Genomic DNA, 19,504 nt, shown 5'->3' on the forward strand with positions numbered 1-19,504 from the left:
TGCTGAATTACTTGTAACAGTTTATTCAAATAGGTATCCTGCACTCTTTAAGGAACAGTATGTCAGCAAAATGTGCCTATAGTCATATTTTTTGGATGGGGCACCGTATTGACTCAATGACATTAAAGTTTACTAGATACAAAGATGGGGGAGTTAATACAGGTAAAAAATCAGGTTGCCTCAAAAGAATGATCATGCTGAAATAGCAACATTTGCATATATTCATATTTACAGAACATTACAGAAAATGTAAACTAAATATTAGAGCAACTAATATCCAGCAACCACCAAAACTCTTTGGTATGCCCACAAAAACCAGGAAGCTTTTCGTGCTCTGCTCCACTGAGTTCAGAGGTTAGTTTGACTATAATAGCTGTTACACTCCAGTTTCCAAAACAGTCTCATAGAGCCCAGCCCTCCTTGATGGGTCCTCATTCCCATCAAAAATCAAACAGATCAAACAGTTCCTGAGATGCAAAAGGGTACATATTTTGACTCATGGAAATACAAACCCATTAGTTAGACACAGGTAAAATAATGGAAAGGTCAATCCATGCTCGTCTTCCTTAATAAAATATAAGGACTGGCAATAGCACAGTCTGCTGTACAACTAGCTGCAATCACAGGGGCAGCATCTGATAGCCTACCTCCCTTCCAGACTTACGTTACCCTTTGCACGAGCAGGGTCAGGGTGCAGCACAGGCCAGCAGCCCTCAGGGGCCGGCAGCCACAGGGACCTCCGAGGCTGGGGAAAGGCAGCAGGGTAGGCCCAGGGAACAGCCAAGAGCCCAGAGGACAGGCAAGCCTGCAGCAGTGAGGTAGGTCTTCAGCCCCAGCCCCGTGGTCAGAGACCAGAGCAGCAGGGCCCACATCTGGCACAGGCACAGGCAGGGCTGGAGACGAGCACCCTTCTGGTGGCACTGGGCTGAGTGAAACAGGGTGCCTGGGCCATGGGGCGAGGGCCTGGTGAGACTGGCCAGGGCAATCAATGCCCGTTAGTGCCCTCAGGGCCCTGACAACTAGCAACAGAGATCTTTATTTTTAAATAATTAAACGTTCTGCTGATAAAACTAATTGCACTTCTTCCATTTTAAACTTGGATTTCTCCAAGCCATTGGTATAGTGCCACCAGACATTTTGATTCAAAACACCTGATTTATGGAGAATAACTGGCCTAAAAACTGGCTCACTGACATTTCAAAATGCAATTGTCACTGGTAAGATGTCAATGAGGTGATGCGTTTCTAGTGGCATCCTTTAGGATGCTGATTCCTCAGCTAGTATTTTGTGTTAGTAGTCTAGATGGTTACATAAAGCTGTTGGAGGTAATGTTTAGAAGGAATAGAAAGATCAGTGTGGTAATAAGTAAGGAGGAAAGACTATTTTTACAGATAAGGGATGTGTAAGGGTTGAGAAGACTATGGCTACAAAAGCAGTGGCTCAAATAAAGACTTGGAAGAATCATTGGTTCAGCAAAGCACAAGCAATGCTGTGGCAAAAAGAACTAATGCAATCTAGTGCATATAAAAGTTGTCTTCTAGAAAGAAGGTCTCTGCGCACACATTGGTGAAGAAACACTACAAAAACCTGCATCCACTTCTGATATTTATACTAGGAGAAAAATGGAAATATTAGCAATAGTTCAAAGAGTACTGAAAAATGATCCAGGGAGCAGAAAACAAGCCTGTACAATACAAAGCGTACGCGTTTCAACCTATTCAACTTTTGAAAGAAAAAAACTGACAAGGGACTTGATTACTTTGAATAGGTGTTTATATACAGAAAATAAATCTTGATAGTATGACCTCTTCAACCTTGCTGACAAAGGCAAAAGGGTACCCATTTGTTGGAACCTGTAGCTAGACAAACCTAATGTTGACATTTCCTGACCGTGAGGGCAATTAAATATTGAAATAGTTTATATCAGGAGAGATACTGGGTATATCTTTGCTTGGGCTTTAAACATGAGATTAGATATCCTTTTTCAAGGCAGGTTTTAATTCAGCTTTTGAAGAAATCCAGTTGTGTGCGGCTAGGCAGCAACGCTTTCCTGAATATCAAATCCCACTGCAATGCAACGTTCTAGGTCAGAAGCGTTATCAGGCACTTGCAAACACTAACCAGAGAGCAAGACCAATGGTCTCTACAGTCCACTGAGTTTTGCCCTTGTTTAGTCAGATGCTTACTGAAATTTTTGTTTGGGTTCCACAGAGAGAAACAAACAAGTAACTCTGGTTGTTGTGAATATGGATGTCTAGAGATTGATCATCAAGTTTGGACTCCCTTTATCTTATCCACTCTTACAGTTTGTACTCATTGCCTTACAGTTTGACTCATTACTATTTCCTATTTCTCTGGAGAGGCAGTTTTATCTACACGTCTGATCTTTGTAGCAGTTGAATTAGTAGTGTGTATTTTCAAAAGTGCAACGTGAAGAAAACCACCTTGACTTACTATCAAGAAAATAATGTATTTTCTTTAATGTGATGATGTTGAAAATGTAAAACAACAACAAAAAGCCAAACTTTTAAAATATTAATTTTAGAAAGATATCTGCCAAGTTCTTTTTTTTAATTGTCAAGCACAGCTCTGGGATGAAAATAAAATACAATAGAAAGCAAGACTGCTATATTTTACGGTCCAGAAAACTCTACAGAGGGCAGTTCTTTAGCACAAGATAAATTTATTTCATGTTGCTAAAGGTCCATTGGATGATTCCTGATGACTATAAAGCTGCCTACTTCTTTTCTAGTTGCGTGTCTAGGGTATACCACACCAAGACACAATGCTGGCATCATTTCGATAGCTCCCTGTAACTTCCACAGGGGTCTGTCCAGCCTTAGTTCCAAAGCAGCTTTCAAACTGCAAGAGATGTACCCCTAAGTTAGACCCAAATCTGTTTGTCTATCCTTAGCTAGTTTAAAACTGGGGCTAGAAGATATTTGATAAACTTGGGAGGACCATCTTCAAAAATACTTTGACTGAGAAATATTCTAGTTCATTGTACAAAATACCAAGAAACATAAAACACATTTTAATGAGGAAAAAAAAAAACACAAAGGACTTCCTACTAAAAATGATAAAGAAAATGTCTGTCATTGTGAGAGTAAAAAAACTACAGAAACAGTTCTTGTGTTTGGTAGTTTGCCAGTGAATCAGAAAGGGCTGGTAAAAACACATTCATTGTGCAGAGCCCCCTCACTCTTGAAAAAACTCCTTTATTCACAGAGACAAGATTCTGCTCTTGTATATAATGCAACAACTCCTGTTAAGTCAATGGGAGTTGACTTGCATTACGCAGAGGAGACTTTTGGCCAGCATTTGTTTACAGTAGGAAAAAAAGTCTCTAACTATTGTTGAAAATTATTTCACTGCTTATTTTTAATACAAAGGGCTTGAAATGAGGAAAGCTCAATTTGTAGGAATTCCACTCTGTAACTATTAGGCCTTTTGTCCCTTTTATAACACAAGCAGTCAGAATTCAATTTCTTATTTTTTCATGGATAAATAAAAGAGCTTCTTAAAGCTGGTTTGAGAAAAGTTTATAATAATCAGGTATCTTTCTTAATTGCTGAAGCATTTTTTCTCCCATTTTTAGCTAATACTTTGTCAGTGGTAATTGAGTGAGGCACTGTTACTGACAAGGTCCAGTCTCTCCTGCAGGAGACCAGGGAAGTACAAGGACTGAGGCAGAAAAAGCAGCTGGGTGAGATGGCTGGCATTAGCTGATGCATAACTGCGACAGAAGCAGAAAAGGGCAAGGACAAGTGGAAAAGCAGTAGAAGGAGGGGCTAATGTTGGGGGATGAAATACAGGAAAGGCAGGGTGAGGAGTCTGGGGCTGAAAATGGAGTTTAACGACGAAACTCATGTTAATTGTGCTGCTGAAAGGTGGTCCGTTCTCTCCCTACTCTGCTGTCCTCTCCCACACTGGCTATGATTTTTAGCACTGGTGTTCACTTCACCCCATGATGACCTGATTCAGAAAGCTGACCTGAAAGAAAACTTATCATACAAGTATAGTTCCCTGACTCAGCTCACAAGGGAGACCAGGGGAGACAGTCGGAGGAATGGGACTACCCCTTTCAGTAGCAGCCCACAATTAGATTGGCAGAACCACATCCTGAGTTCAGCAGGAGACTCAGGCAGCAATCCAAGGAGAAAGCCAGCACTGGCTAAGCCAGGAGACGGAGGCTGAAATGAAGACTCCAGAAAGATGAAGAACTGGTGAAAAATTGATGCTAGAGGGAATGAGAGGCCTGGAGAAGTGAGGTATGATCTGGAAGAAAGGAGACGGTAGAAAGCAATTGCAGGAGTCTCTGTCCTCACTGCAGTGCATTCATGTCCTGCCCCTGAAACTAAATTAGAAAATGCTAAATTTCACTATGCATTTACTACCGCTAAACACTATCAGCAAAGGTTGTGATGCTAATTGTGAGCCCATGTGCATGTCTGATTGCCTTCTGTCATCACTGAAGATGACAACTTATTATTCTGATCAGTAATCTATGCATGCAAAAGGCAAAAGCCATGCGCATTAATTAACCTTATCATTAAAAATGGTGGTATCATACCAATGTGACAGTCTCACGATAACACTGACAAATCTGTAAGTTGTCAAAAATAGGAAAAGATAAATAATTACAAAAAAAAAAAGGAACTTTGAATATCTGTAAATTAGAAAAATCCTAGAATTACAGTTCATATAGGTTGGTAAAATAAATAGCTAAAGATAAACACGAAAGGTTCATGACGCAGCTGAACTTTTCCCCTAAAAGTGATACCTACAAAACCGAATAGCTTTGGAAGACAAATTTTCATTTAACATCTGTTCTTTTTTACCTGGTATATCTGTTTAGATATCTATCACATGAAAGTGTTAATTGTTTTTTCATTCAGTTTTCCTTCTGTGTCTACATTTCTCTACTGATGTAAATTTAGTCTATACAATGCTGGTGGTTTGTGCAGATGACTGTGAAACATGATAAGTTACCCCTCTAATTTACTTAAGTGCTACTGAGAAACTTCTGCGATGGGAACTGGTATTTTCAGTTTTCCCAGTCCAATTTTCTTCTCCCAGTCAAGTCACCGATTCACTTAGTGATCCTGAACAAATCGCTTGATTTAATTTTATCCGTATCAAGCCAGCTGGATAACTAAGTAAAAAACATCTCTTTATTGAAAACCAAATCATATGCCTAAACTGTACCTTCCTAAGGAAACAAACATGGGTGAGACTGTCCCGTTTTCCCTGGGGACAATCATGAGGGAGCGAAGCATTCCAAATTCATTTCAAAACTAAGAAGATGGGTTTAAGTTTGGTCTTGAAAGATGTTTCAACTAATCCAGTAATTAAAACTGGTTTTGCATAGAATAAAGGATCTTAAATATTCAGTAGCATATTATTGTAATATTTTTAAAGGATTCAGTATTTTTTAAACATGTTCATTTACATGTTCACTTCAAACAGTCTAGATCTCAACTGTTGTGTTTTTAAAACATCTGTTGGCTTAATGAATGCTTGTGATTCATAAGGCCTATTATTAGTCCTTCTGAGCATACATTAGCTAAAAAAATAGAGCAAGCTAGCTTTTATGTATCATTTAGCAGAAAGTTCACTGTATTATATAAACCATTGCCCTGTAGTATTCCTTTAACTGATAAGAAATATATTATAATCTACTTATTCAGGGTATGTTTCATTTTATTTCCTAATCAAAATAGTATGCATTATATGCGATGGCTGCATCAAACTGAACTAAAAAATATTTAACCAGCTGATATATAGGAACAGCTCTTGACTAATGTATTAATTTGAGGTTATTTACTAACTCTTTGTAAATATTTCTCCCACTCCATGAGAGCTAGATTTGTTAAAAGGCTAATCACTTTCATCTCTCATTAACCATAAAAGATAATGAAGATGCTCAGCATTTTTTCAGTAGTGTCCTGCATCCATCTGTTGTTGATTGATTCAATCGTAGGGAGTACGCCTATAGCAAGTACAGTCATGGAGTGCCCACACAAAGTCACAAGACTTTTACACTGAGATGATGTTAACGTTGATGCTATGCAATCAGTCTGTTTATTTATATGATTATGCAAGAGGAAGTTTGAAAAAAAGAGAACTTTTGAAAATGGAAAATCATAGTCAGCTTTTTTTTTTTTTTTTTTTTAAACCAGTCTGTGTGGGAATTCCACCATTACTCTATTTTTGGTCTGACTTTTTACAGCCTTTTTGTAAGATTACACTAGCCTTACAGAAAATTATTAAATAATTTTAAACAAAATCATAACCTCCTTGCAACTGATTATTTTAGTTTTTAAGTAGCTGTGTTTTTGAAAGAGCAATAGATACACTTTGTCATCTATAATATAGTTTTATAAACAAATTTTATAGAAATAATATAAAAGAGGATCAAAACTACTACGATCTCTATGCTCATTTGATTCTGCAGGCTCCTACAGGTTTAATTCCCAGTAAAAGCTACTGGATTTTCCCAAAAGGGCTGCCAATGAAGTTTTAAAATTATTTCTAAATTTTATTTTGCAATTTCTCTCACTTTAGAACCCACACATACGACAGGCCTTCCTTCTCTCCTAACCATAATGCAATTTAAAAACATTCATTTTGCCTCCTACTACCAGACACAATCTTTTGAAAGGAAAACATACTTAAAATGTAACTTCTAGCTGTTCTCTATATACTCTAAGAGCAGCAGTGGTTTCTAACAGATGATGGTAAAATACAGGGTTTTAAATACATAGTGGCTCAGAGAAAGTTTTTTGCACATTTATACTTCAGATTAAAAACAAGAAAAATCCAGGCTTAAGTGCTCATGTAAGTAAAACTGCTGTGTCTTCTCCCCATTCTGTTCCCCCATGCCACCTCCTGGGATACTTCCCATACAGGAATAGTTTTTGAGTAGGAGGAACAGGAGTTTAGCCCAATGAAGAGTGTTAAAAAAAAAAACCTGTCAAAATGTAGTCTGTTTTAGTCACAGAGCCTATGAGAAAATAAATCTTTAACTACAAAAAAAATGAGTATTAAAAAAAACAACTGAAATATCCTACACTTTTTTTTTTTCAATTTTCTCCTGCTGTAACTGTAATGGGTACTTTGTTCTTATAATACCATCAATCTTCATTTTTTATTTATTTGCTAACCTGTTTGCTAACAGAAGAGAATGTAATTTATAATAAAAGCCCATCTGCATAGATTTGTGCAAACATAATTGCATATTATAACATTCAGTCCAAGACATATTGATTAGATATGAGATCTATTTGTTAACAAATTTGGGACCATAGAAATGGATTTATTTTTTTTTTAAATAATGCCATAATCCAAATAAAGCAAAGTACTTACAGTCATCCTGGTTCTGATTTCTTGTACAAATCACAGTGCAGTCTTTCTCTGTGTGGAGGAGGACAATTAATGAAGCTGATGAAGGAACTGCAGGTTGTATGTGCTATAAAGACTGGTTCTTAGTATTTAAACTTACACTGAACATAGTTGTTACTGCATTGAACATGACTATAGTTTCAAGGCTGCTGTAAAGCCACTATGCAAGCACTTCATGTCAAGTTGGACTACTGAAATTTGGCACATAGAAGAAGGTTATTAACACCAACAGTAGAGAGGAATGACTGTTGTTGCCCTGTTGTGTATCTATAGCAGAAAAATACAGTGTTAATCACATTTTAAACACTGTAGTCACAGAAGAGGAAATCGTATTTGCATAGGGTGTTTTGGAGGACAACTGGCAATGAATTCATGTTCTTAACATCACGTGTGCTGTACAGCAGATTTCTGGGATTCATTATATATTTCCCAGTGTTCAAATAAAACTACAACAGGAAATACTCAACATCTGTCTTAAGTTTGACCTTGAAATACAATTATACCTGTTCTCTCCCCTTTGGTAATTTTCAAGTGGTTGAGACAATCTCAGAGAAACCAGATCTTTGTTAGTATCTTAAGTCACCACATCAATACCCACAGTGAAGTCTAGGTAGGGCAGCTATAATGTCTTGCATATACATGTTCTGTATTTTAAAGCATTCTTAGAAAAAGGCTTAGTTTAAATTTTTATATTAAATTAGGCCTCTTCATTTAATCATTAAGAAACCCGGTCCATCTTAGCTACATATGCTGATCTACATATACATACCCTTAAATAAACCAGAAGACAAATAAAGCCACAAATTGGAAGCTCAGTGGATGAATCGTTTATGCTGCAAAAGGAACAGTCAATTATTCTTAAATTGTGTTCTTGAACACAGACTTAAAAAATTCTAGATTTGGGGGAAGTCAGTCAGATTCAGGTTTTGCCATTACTGCCATTTCTTAGAATTAAAACACAAAAGGTGATTTTGTGTCTTCACTGCAATTCTCAGGCATGACCTTTGCAAAATTTTTTTTGTCTTGCTGCAAAAATCATTATATAATTTTAATTTTCTGCATGGTATTTATTTACAAAACTGTATTCTGTTATTTTTATCATCATCCTTTACATTTTAATTACATTTCGTACAGATTTTTATCCTGTGATTAAAATACAGGTGCAACAATAACATAAAGTGTTAAAGATAATTAAAATGGGGCAAAGATTGCATTTAATTTATTCATTTGTTTCTGGCTTATGCATAGATTCTAAGTGTGTATTTTATCTAAATGGAGCAGAGCATCTGAATGGAGCAGAGTGGCAGACCACCACCTTTGACCACCTTTTCTCTTATTCTTGTTGCAGCCTTCTGAGGACACGGAGCTGCCTGGAGAAGCTTTGACCTTTCTGGAGAAGCAGCTCTGGTGCAGAGGGTGGGGAGGGCAGGCAGAGGCACAGCAAGCAGGGAGCAATGGGCAGGAAAGCTAAAATGAATAAAATGGTTTGCTTACAGCAGAGAAAAGGCTCAGACCCAGACTTACGGTGTTTCTCTAGGAACCGAATAGGGAGCTCTGTAAATTCCATACAGATTAGGAGGCTGCTGAAAGTTGCTCCAACGGAAGGCAAAATTGAGTAGAGGGATTTATCCAGTAAGGCACAGCAGGCAGGAGTTTTTTTTGCAAATTATATTATATATACATATATTATTATATATGTATATTATATTATGCATATAATATGTATTCATGTGTACAACATGATATATATGATTATATATATTCCTGACAAGAGAAGATTAATTCCTGAAATTAATTTAGCCATAATTCTTCAGATAGTTTTCTCTATTCTGTTTTAGTACGTCCTCTATTATTTGAGTTCTTCAACAACACAGTTTAATAGCAGAAAAAGATCAGTAAGGGTCACCTAAAATCTAAACCCAGAAGATAAATTCCTGACAACAGATAGCTTCTAAATAGTCAAACATGATCTCCATTGTTTTTCAGTTGTACAGAAACTTTCCCTGTTATTTATGATATGATTGTCAACTCTGGAGACAAAAAAAAAAAAAAAAAAAAAAGAAAAAAAAAAAAGAATCTCTTGTATTCTAACTTTGCTTTTGTAATACCAATAAAGATAAAATCCTGACATGCATGCTCTGCTGTTTCCTAGACATATGATTTCCACTTCTTTTAGGTCAAATCGTACATAATAAATCAGTTTCTAGAGACAATTAGCTGATTAAGATTCCAATTAATTAAAAATAATCCTCCTTTCATATTACTTTTTTTTTTTCCAGTCCAGTAGTGCTGGGTTCAGTATACATCTTGTCTTGTTTTTTAAACATTTTTTTTCAGAATAAATCCTTTTGGCATCTGGAAACATGAAGTATTCCTTTACTAGAGCTCATAGCTGTTGCTCAGATAAGAAGAGGGACTACTTTTTTCTTAAGGGTATTTGCAATCCTAAACACAATTCCTATGGCACAGTTACAAATGTTTTTTCTAACTTTCTCTTTCATAAAACTTTTCCCTGCTCCAAAAAGGGTTGACATTAAGCACAAAGTAAACAAAAATGCTGCTGTCTGAACTTGAAGCAGCAGAATAGCCTTCAAGAAATCCTTAGGGTATCACTTAGAATTATACAGATAAGCATCTGTGCCCACAAAGACTCTTGTAATAAAAAGATTTTTTAATTGAGTTCTACTGAGCACGAATATTGTGCTCTCAAGCTGTTCAAGTGTCTTTTTTTCTCCTTCTGTCACCCTCCCTATTGCTTTCCTTCTTTATATGAAATAAAAGCCATTTAAGATGACAATAACATGTTTTCACTAGAAACAAAAAACTGTACAAAGGGCTATGCAATAATCTTTAAATCATACATTAAGCAACTAAGAAATTGGTAGGTAAATCATCCTTCTAGAGATGAATACACAAAGTTCATTGCAGTTAACTTAGTGTGCAGTTAGATGGTCTTGTTTTAGCCTTATGGTTGTAGGCTAAATAATGTGTTTCAATTACTGTTGGAAAATACATTATTTTCTTCTGAATGGTCTATCTATTTTCATGTCATCTGGGTGACCCAAAGATATATGTTAAAGTCTGAAATCCTGTTTCTTCATTCTCTATCAGTTCTGCTGGTACAAGCCTTAAATGCAGTCTGCTAGCTACATAAAGGAAAAAATAAAAATAAAAAAGGATTGTTCACCTGGTTTACCATAAATTAGAATCTATTCGCAAGCTTGTTAAAAAGATTCAAACAGCATTTCCTCTCTTGCTATTGTAAAAAAAAAATATATTCATTGTTCGTTTAAAATAATAGCTTTTACAGAATGACTCTATTTTTTTCCTTACCGGAAGATTGCAGGAACAAAACACAATTAATGCATTTACTGCCATTCCTGATTAAAATGAAGATTTAAAGCCCTGTATATCCTGTCTTAAATTAATATTAAAATGTTTATTTTCCAGATAATGTCAGGATTATGGTCATTTTGGAATAACAGTTTGTAGTCTGGAGCAACAGCTATTCCATGGGTCCCTGAATAACAAATTATCCTTGTGTCTATCCAGAAAAAACAAGGGTCTCAGAGGAGCTACCTGAGATTCAGGGAGAGTAGACAAAAACTGAAGATGTTTGTTCATAAAGCTCACTAATTACAACTTCCTCTCCGCAAAAATAACGATTTCCATTATTGTTTTAATTTATAATTCTCAAAATAAAAACTTTCCCTCTATTTCAGCTCTACACTAGGGACTAAACAGATACATTTACCTGATTGATCTCTCAATTAGTCTTGCATAAATATGATTGGGACGAGAGGCTCAAGGGATGCACAGAATTTATGTGCAAGGGGTAAAGAGAAGATAATTTAATCACACGTCTGCTCTTGGCTTTATTAGCATAAAAACCTTGTCATACTGTCATGGATTACAGCTACATGGACTTTCTTTGACTTCAGACTTTAACAAACATCTTCGCCTTCTCACTGAAACAAAGACATGCAAAATATCTAAGAACTTAAAGTATCTTTGATTTATAGTCCACTTCTGCTTAGAGATTGCTCTGAAGTCACTAGCATGAACCCTGAAGATACAGTGTAAACTGCATCATAACTAATTCACCACTTTGGGGGAAGGTCAAGTTTCAGAACTAATGCATTCAATTAATCTGGCTTTTCTTCTTCAAGAAAACACTTTGGAGGAGTTCAGTTGCTTAGATTCAGTAAATCTCAATATTTTTAAAAGAATGTAATATATGGGCTTCTGAAAATCAGAGTCATTTAATTCAACAGTAAAAGTGGTTAAATAGTTTCTGTGTGGTATGAGATCAACGTTCACAAAATCAGCAACTTTTATCTACCTCAGAGAAAAAAGTAAAAGTTAGTAATGAACCAGCTGAGAATACCCCACACCCGCAATGCTGTGTGTTTGCTGGTCCATATTTAAATTTGGAATTGAATCAATCCATATGTTGATCAAATTCTTACAGTGGTGACATTCTGCAGTCTGCTTCCCTCACTGTTGTTAGTTTCCCAGATGAAAAGGAGCTGCTTAAGATGAGGAAACTGCTTGTTGGCGGCCAAATAAGCTAGCTCGGTAAGAGATCAGGAGGTTTCAATCTCTTGGCAAGAAATCAAAGTTTCCTTCCTTCCTTTGTTTAAAACACTTGATGCACTATTCTCTGTACAAGGCATATGGAAAATTATAAAGACATTATCCGTTTCTTTATTCCTTTCCCTGCTTAGAACTTGGGTAACATAGGAGTCCGAAGTAAGACAGAATATAAGAGTACATGTTTGGTTTTAGTTCTCATGGGCAGCAGATTAGCTTGAATTCATGAATTAAGAGGCCTTTTCATCCAGCATCTGTCACCACATTTTCAGTGGCATCAAAAAGAAAATGGTTTGATTCAGTATTGACACAGAGAGATGGGGAGGGAAACAAAAATGTGTTCACCACAGAGCTGTAAAAATGAGAAAAATGACCTGTGGGAAATTCAGAAAAGCTGGTATTTGAATATTTATCTATTGCTTGATTTAACAGCAAATTCTCATTATGGGATCTCATACACTGAGAGGAAAGCATGATGAACTACTGATTCTTAGAATGACTCAGACAACATATCATTAACAGATTATTTGAGCAGCATATGAATTGTCTTTACCATTTAATACAGAACACACTTTGGAATTTCTTCTTCTACATAGCATGAAAAGATGCAGTTGTTCAATACAGCTATAGAAAATAGCTGCCCACATTTAAGTTGCATTATTTTTCTAAATATCAGGACTTTAAAACACAAATTTAATTTTTTTTTTAAAAAGTGATGAGAATATTGCTGCTTGCACTATTTATTAAATAAAACCAGATCTGAGTATCAATAGATCTATAAATATCTAATAATTACACAACCTTTTCACAACCTCTCAGAGTTTGTACTTTTTAATGCTTTACCTTAAACTTTAATATTTTTGTGCAAGTGTGCTCTGACAGCTCATTAGTTTGATGCTGGGTTCCAGATTTCAGCACCATCATTTTTCACTTTCAGCATGTTAGCAAGGGCAATCAAAAGTTTACATACTCGTATGTGGTCTTGGAAACACAGCTAGCCTGTCTTAATCAAACACCCAGACTTAAATCTTTGCCTTTACTCTAGGTAGAAGGATACTTAAATCGGTCTCCTCAAACCTTACTTAATATTAGGATGAATATTTATTTCTATGTGGATGCTCATTTAAATAGCTCGTACCACTGCTACAGTTTATCTGCAGGCAAGTAATTGTCCTAAGGAACTGATGGGAGGTAAAACCAGCCCCTTATTATTTTTTTGCTTAGGAAAATACTCCGTAAACTATAGCCTAATTGTCAATGTATGCTGATGTCATATTTTACATCTTTTTGGACATCAGTCCAAACAGTTAATTGTTGATCTCTCATTACATTTTCAAGGTGTCTCTGTGTTTGTTTTTTTAAACCAACTTCACCATGGTTTTGTGGTCAAAAATAGTCTCATATCTGTCTCCAGAAATGCATTAACAAAGAAATGTTAATGGGTGATAGAATAGAAGTCAGTCTGGAGGAAGGGAGGAAATAGATACCTTCAAAACAACAAAAAGGAAAATTCCCTGTATTCATCAGAATAAACTTCTTTGCCTAATGACTGCTGTCAAACCAGCTTCATAGTTCTTGCATAATTAGGAAAGAATAAAACAGACTTACAAAACAGACACCATATTTGACATTTCTATTCTATCCAATGTCTTTCTATATAAGCTCAATGGCGAGTTTCCTGCTGTTGTTCACAGTATCCTGTCAGTATTATGTTTTGAGAATAGAAACAAAATTCTTTGGGGCTTGTTTACAAATTAGGCATATATCTCCAGCTTACTACAGAGGAACAGGCTGGACTGATAATTAGTGCTGGTTGTTCTTGATGAACATGATGTAACTATTACTGTTAATTATAAAAATTACCCATACTTCTTACTACGAACTTAATTCCTTCACACAAGAAGTACACAAACAGGAATGCTCTAGGGGTCTCCCTGTTTGGTACTGTTGCAGACATTATCCCACCAGTTCCACACTGATCACAGAAATATCAAGGTACAGCTCCACAGTCATTTTATCTGGACAAGTATTTCCTAACAGTCTGCCTGAGCTGACCCAGTGCATTATGCAACATGACTTTTTTTCCCATCTTATTTCTCTGCACTTTCATATTCCTGAAACCACTTACAAACTGCACGCTGATGACACCAGAAGCAGGCTCAAGCCCTCAGAAACAACCACCATGGTGATCAGACTCTGCTCTGTGTCTTCCTGAGAAGTCCAGGATATTGGAACGATTTATCTAGTAGTTGCATCAATATATTTCCATAGAGGGACATGTAGCTAAGCACTGCAGGCTAGCAATGTAGTTAAAAGAAAGCTTTCATCGTTCCAGAGGTATTCAGAATAGCCAGTATTTCTGTGTGAATGTTTGCTGACAGGATTGTTCAACAACAAATCTGCTCGTACTTGCAGTGGACCTTTTAACACCAGCAATTCAAAAATCACGAGACACGTCTAGCACATCCTATGTCATGTTTCCATGAAGTCTTGCAAAGCAAACCTAACTGAACATTTCTGTACAATAGCTGTTTTTTTAAACAGTTACTCCACTATTGTTAACTGAACTACAAGTTATGACAACTGATACATCCACAGTCATCCCTTTGGCATTCTTTATAAAAACATGAATCACAGAAACATTCATCATGAGGAACTCCCATCATAAGGATACGCATACAGCGTGTGATTCAGTCTTGCTGTATCTTTCCACCCTGTTAAATACAGCTGTCAGAACAACCTGAATGAATCATACAGGCCAACATGTAGATTTGGTAAAGAAGATCTCTGATAAAACACGTCAAAATTAATTAGTTATGTTTAGCTTCAAGTAATGTTTGTGTACTGAATAAGAAGGAAACTTTTCAGTCCCCTTAAACCAAACATTGTAAAAGCACGCCGCTGGTGTACATTAATCAAAATGCAAAACACTTAAAAGAAATTGGCCTACTAACAACACTCAGGCACTGAAAAGCATGCATAAAGACCACAAACAGGACAAAATAACTACTAGAACTGAGTGTGCTTGCACTCAGTCAACAGGAAAGGGAGAAATTAACCACCGCAGCTGCCCCAAAGAGTTCTATTGCTTTTCCAATGACATAAAATATATAGAAGCCCTTTCAAAGAGACTCATTTTATTTCCTGTGCTTTTTTTTCCCCCCCCTAAAGCCTTTCACCAGTTGAAGTAGATTGACTGAACTGCTGTTGACAGCTATTCTTTATGGCACTTTTTGTCTGTTCAACCTAGAGAATTAACATGAAGCTTCCCTGAAAGTTGGTGGCTTCACTCAGAACTGCGCCTGCTTTGTGTAGGCAACAGAAGAGGATACAGATGAAGAGATGCATGTAAGAACAATATACCATGCCATATAAAGGAAATGAACTCAAGAATGGTGGGAATGGTACTTCACCAAGATGTCACCAGCTATCTGCACTCTTGCCATGGAAGCAGGTACTTGCACTGTAAGAGACACAGTGACACCCCCCGTGGTCTTGCCGTTCCTCTTTCAAAGACAAGAGATGCCCAAGAGACTTCTCTTCCCTTGTGAACACTGAGTATTTATTCACATTTTGTAACTGAAAAGGGCTAACTGGTAAGAATTTTATACTAGTTTTGCTCAGGTTCAGACAGTTAAGTAAACAAAAGTCAGAGAAACACCAATGATTTCCCAAAACACCGAGCCTGTCTATTTTTTAAATGAGATACTAGGTTTGGAATTATTCACTGTAATAATGCAATGGCTAATTTAAAGAAAAAAAAAAATCAGATGCTTAATTGAATTTGCTTTCAATTTCTGTCCATGCATTCTTTAATGTGTCTATGAAGCTCCCTAAGGCTATCATAATGCAATGTTTCAAATGTACTCTCTAAGAAGAAATGATCATAGATAACCTTTACCCATAACAAGTTATATGTCTCCTCATACAAAACGCCAGTAATTTCTTCTATCCATAGATATCAAAATTGATGGGTTTGTCACTGGAAAAAGTATGCTTTTCGTTTAGTTAAAACAAAACCAAAAACAACAACAGCAACAACAAAAAAACATCGGAAATGGTAGAACCTTCATCATCCTGTGGTGCTATCAGCCACAGTTGCTAAGATCTCAATTCTCAATTTAAAGCCTATTATAAAGGAAAAAAACTACATATAATTAAAATATTCTTAACAACTGATTATTGTATAAAGGAATTTAAATATTTTGATATTAAAAATCTAATGACAAAAAGATACAAGTGATTATCATAGCATAAAAGAAGCAATTTATATTTTTTAATGTAAATGAGATGAGCATTCTTCTCTTAATCGTAGATCTGGATATCCAGACCAGAAAAATGTTATATATATCATTAAAAGCTGTGAAAGCAACAATATTCTCAATACAGTATTACAATCATTTTATTTCTTAAAAATGAATGCTGATATTAAAGGCATATAAAATCACGCATCATTTTATGGCTATATTGCATAGATGCATGTGTCTGCTCTAACTAGAAATCTCATCTCAGTTCCATTTTTCTTTCAGTAGTGACATTTGAAGAAATAACTATCTCAAATATTAGGTTTGCTAACAGGCTCTTAACTTTATGTTAAGATGCCTTACCTGATACTGACGCTACTAGAAGGCCTGGAAATTGCATGCAGGTTCCAATTATTAAATCCATTTCATACTGGCATAGAAAAGTGAACTACTTGCTGCAACACAAGGTGCTTATTGACTAGTTGAGCCCTTGCCTTTACAACCTAAGGTATACAGCTAGAGCTTTATTGACACTGAAAAATAATCTCTACAAACAATGATTTCATTAGGTTAATACTAAAACCCGTTTTGCCTCTTTGTGCTCAGTGAGATCAGTGGAGTAATGGTAAGGGTAACAGGAATGGTATCAAAGAAAGTTTGGACTTGAGATACAATGGAAAGCTTTTCCTTTTATATCCTCTCTGTGCCAGCAGCCTTTCTTCAGTGTTGGCTAGGGTACTTTAAAAGATATTCTTAGACAAACAGATTTCAAGCTGTTAAGAACCTCATATTTCAGCCTACTTCTGCTAAATTTATCAAGCAGTTCTAATAGTAGTATTAAGTAAAACAAGGCAGGAAAGACAGCATCATTTCTCCTACAAAGCTCTGTAAAGACAATCACTACAGAGTGGCCAGGGTACTCAGTAGCCTTTCATGGATGGCATTTAATCCAATAGAGTTCACAATTTAGGTTTTTAGATTGTATTAACACTTGAATGCATTTTATCTGCCTGAAGAAGAGGCAGGCAAGTGTGGCGCCACAAAACTGGCAGAGGACAAAAAAGGGAGACAGCCAGAAGAAAAAAAAATAAGTGGTTTCAGAGTACATAATTTTCTTTTGCCACAAGAACTTAAGTATCTCACAAGCACAAAATTATTCTCCTCCCACAACTTCATCCCCCATTTTCTGTCATAAACACCTATCTACATTTCTATCATAAACTTACTTGATCAATACTTTAGACTTAGGCCCTGATCCTGCACAATTGTACATACCTTTTAGTTTACTCATGTGAGTAGAATCATAGGCTTCGATAACATAATTCATCATAGGCGTAAATCTTTTAGGATTGCTGGCTTTGGTTTGTTAAGGTGAAGCAGGATGTTAAAAGTAACTTTGCTCCTGAAAGCGTAACAAGGAATTTTACAGTGGCAGGAAGAAGAAAAGAACCATGCATTTCAAAGAGTCTTTAAAAAAAAGCTGAAATTAAATTTTAAAAGATGCATTGAAAATGCTAACAGAAATACATTTATAACCTTTGCTCTGTTCTACCTCTTCACGGTGCAAATACTAATTGTTTGTGTTCTGAAATAGCGAATTTTAGAAAATTGAAACCAATAATGTCAATCTGACACATTTTTTCTGTAATACACTGTGCCAAACTGTGCATTATCAGACTACTGATGTGCTTCTTCGAATGATTTACAGAACGCTTAACATTGCAGTATCTCACTGATACACATACTGCTGGGATTTATTGACACTATAACATTTCTAAAACTAAATAACGTAACGTTATGTACACATGATATCCTGAATTCACAAACCTCAGTGTTGTAATACATTTTGAAAATCCCAGACTTACAACAGCTGGTATCATAGAGGATATATGACTTAAACATCACATTACATTCTGGTTCTGTCCATACATACCTCTTTCCATATGGAAACATGCATCTATGGAAAAAAACAAAACAGTTACGCACTAGAAAAACTACAGCAGATTCGCACTACTGGTTTATGGCCTTAGAGGATTTGTGAAGTGGCATCTGTACGGATTTGAGAGGTGCACCAATTCAGGGCAAAAGCTTGCTGCTTGATGTTACTAGCACTATTAGGCCTTTCCTAGCAGTAGTAAGTTTTTGTTTTTGATGTTGAAATACGTAAATGATCAAGTTTTCTGTCTGATTCTTATACAAATAAATATATTAGCCTAATACCACTCTGTAAGAGCTTTTTACAGACAGAAGCAAGGAGAAAATCACTGGACATCAGCAGTGGAAGCACTCTCCTAAATCCCTGACAGAACCACAAGGCTATCCTATCCTTCCTCTCAACCTCCTCTGCTTTCCACATTTTTTCACAATCATCCTTCTCAATTAAAAGCCCAAGTCAGAATTCAGCTTATGCTGATTTAAACTATTTGTCAGAAAGTCTCCTCAAAATGCAGACAATTATATCCTCACAACAATTCATGAACAGAATTATCCACTAATCCTAAGTAACACCCTTTTTCATGATTTTTCACTTGAAAATTAAGTATATAAGACACTGGAAAAGCAAATTTAAAAGAAAAAGAAAAAGAAAGAACAATTCTTTTTATACTTAGTCCTTTCTACAGAAAATGAAGAACATAATGCATTACCAACATATTACTTAGCTGTGACTAAAGCACTTAAAATATTTAAAACTAAAGAGTTTTTGATTATTGCACCATTTGGGATGAGCTATTAGATTATAAATAATCTCTAAAGCTGTGTGTTGCATTATAGATATGATGATTATAGAAGCCAGCATATCTATTGTCACTCCCATTTTAAAACAGATGTGGGAGTTCAATTCCAGTGTCTATATAAAATAAATCTTTGAGCTCAGAAGAAGGTTTGCTATATGAAAAATAGGAAATGGTATAAGCAGCCTCCAGGACTCCAATGACCAGAGCAGTTTCAACTTCTACTTTAGTCAGCGGAAACTATGGCTAGACAGGTGACAGTAAACAACATACAGAATCACTTTTAGAAGTTGCTACAAAAAACTACCACCTATTTTCTTCTTACCAGAGATAATCAGTAGGATCAGTAGGATGCACCTCACAAGTAATACACTTCAACAGTAGCAAGTATTTGCAAAAATGCTTCTAATTAATTCAATTTAGGTTGTCATAAAATTGAAAAATCAAACAGATGCATCAAAATCTGCATGAGAATCAATGAACTGTTGTAGGTGTCAACTTGGTGAATATATTTTGTATTTGTGAATGAAT

This window comes from Cygnus atratus, chromosome 9, assembly GCF_013377495.2.
Source record: "Cygnus atratus isolate AKBS03 ecotype Queensland, Australia chromosome 9, CAtr_DNAZoo_HiC_assembly, whole genome shotgun sequence".
In the NCBI taxonomy this organism is placed as follows: domain Eukaryota; kingdom Metazoa; phylum Chordata; class Aves; order Anseriformes; family Anatidae; genus Cygnus; species Cygnus atratus.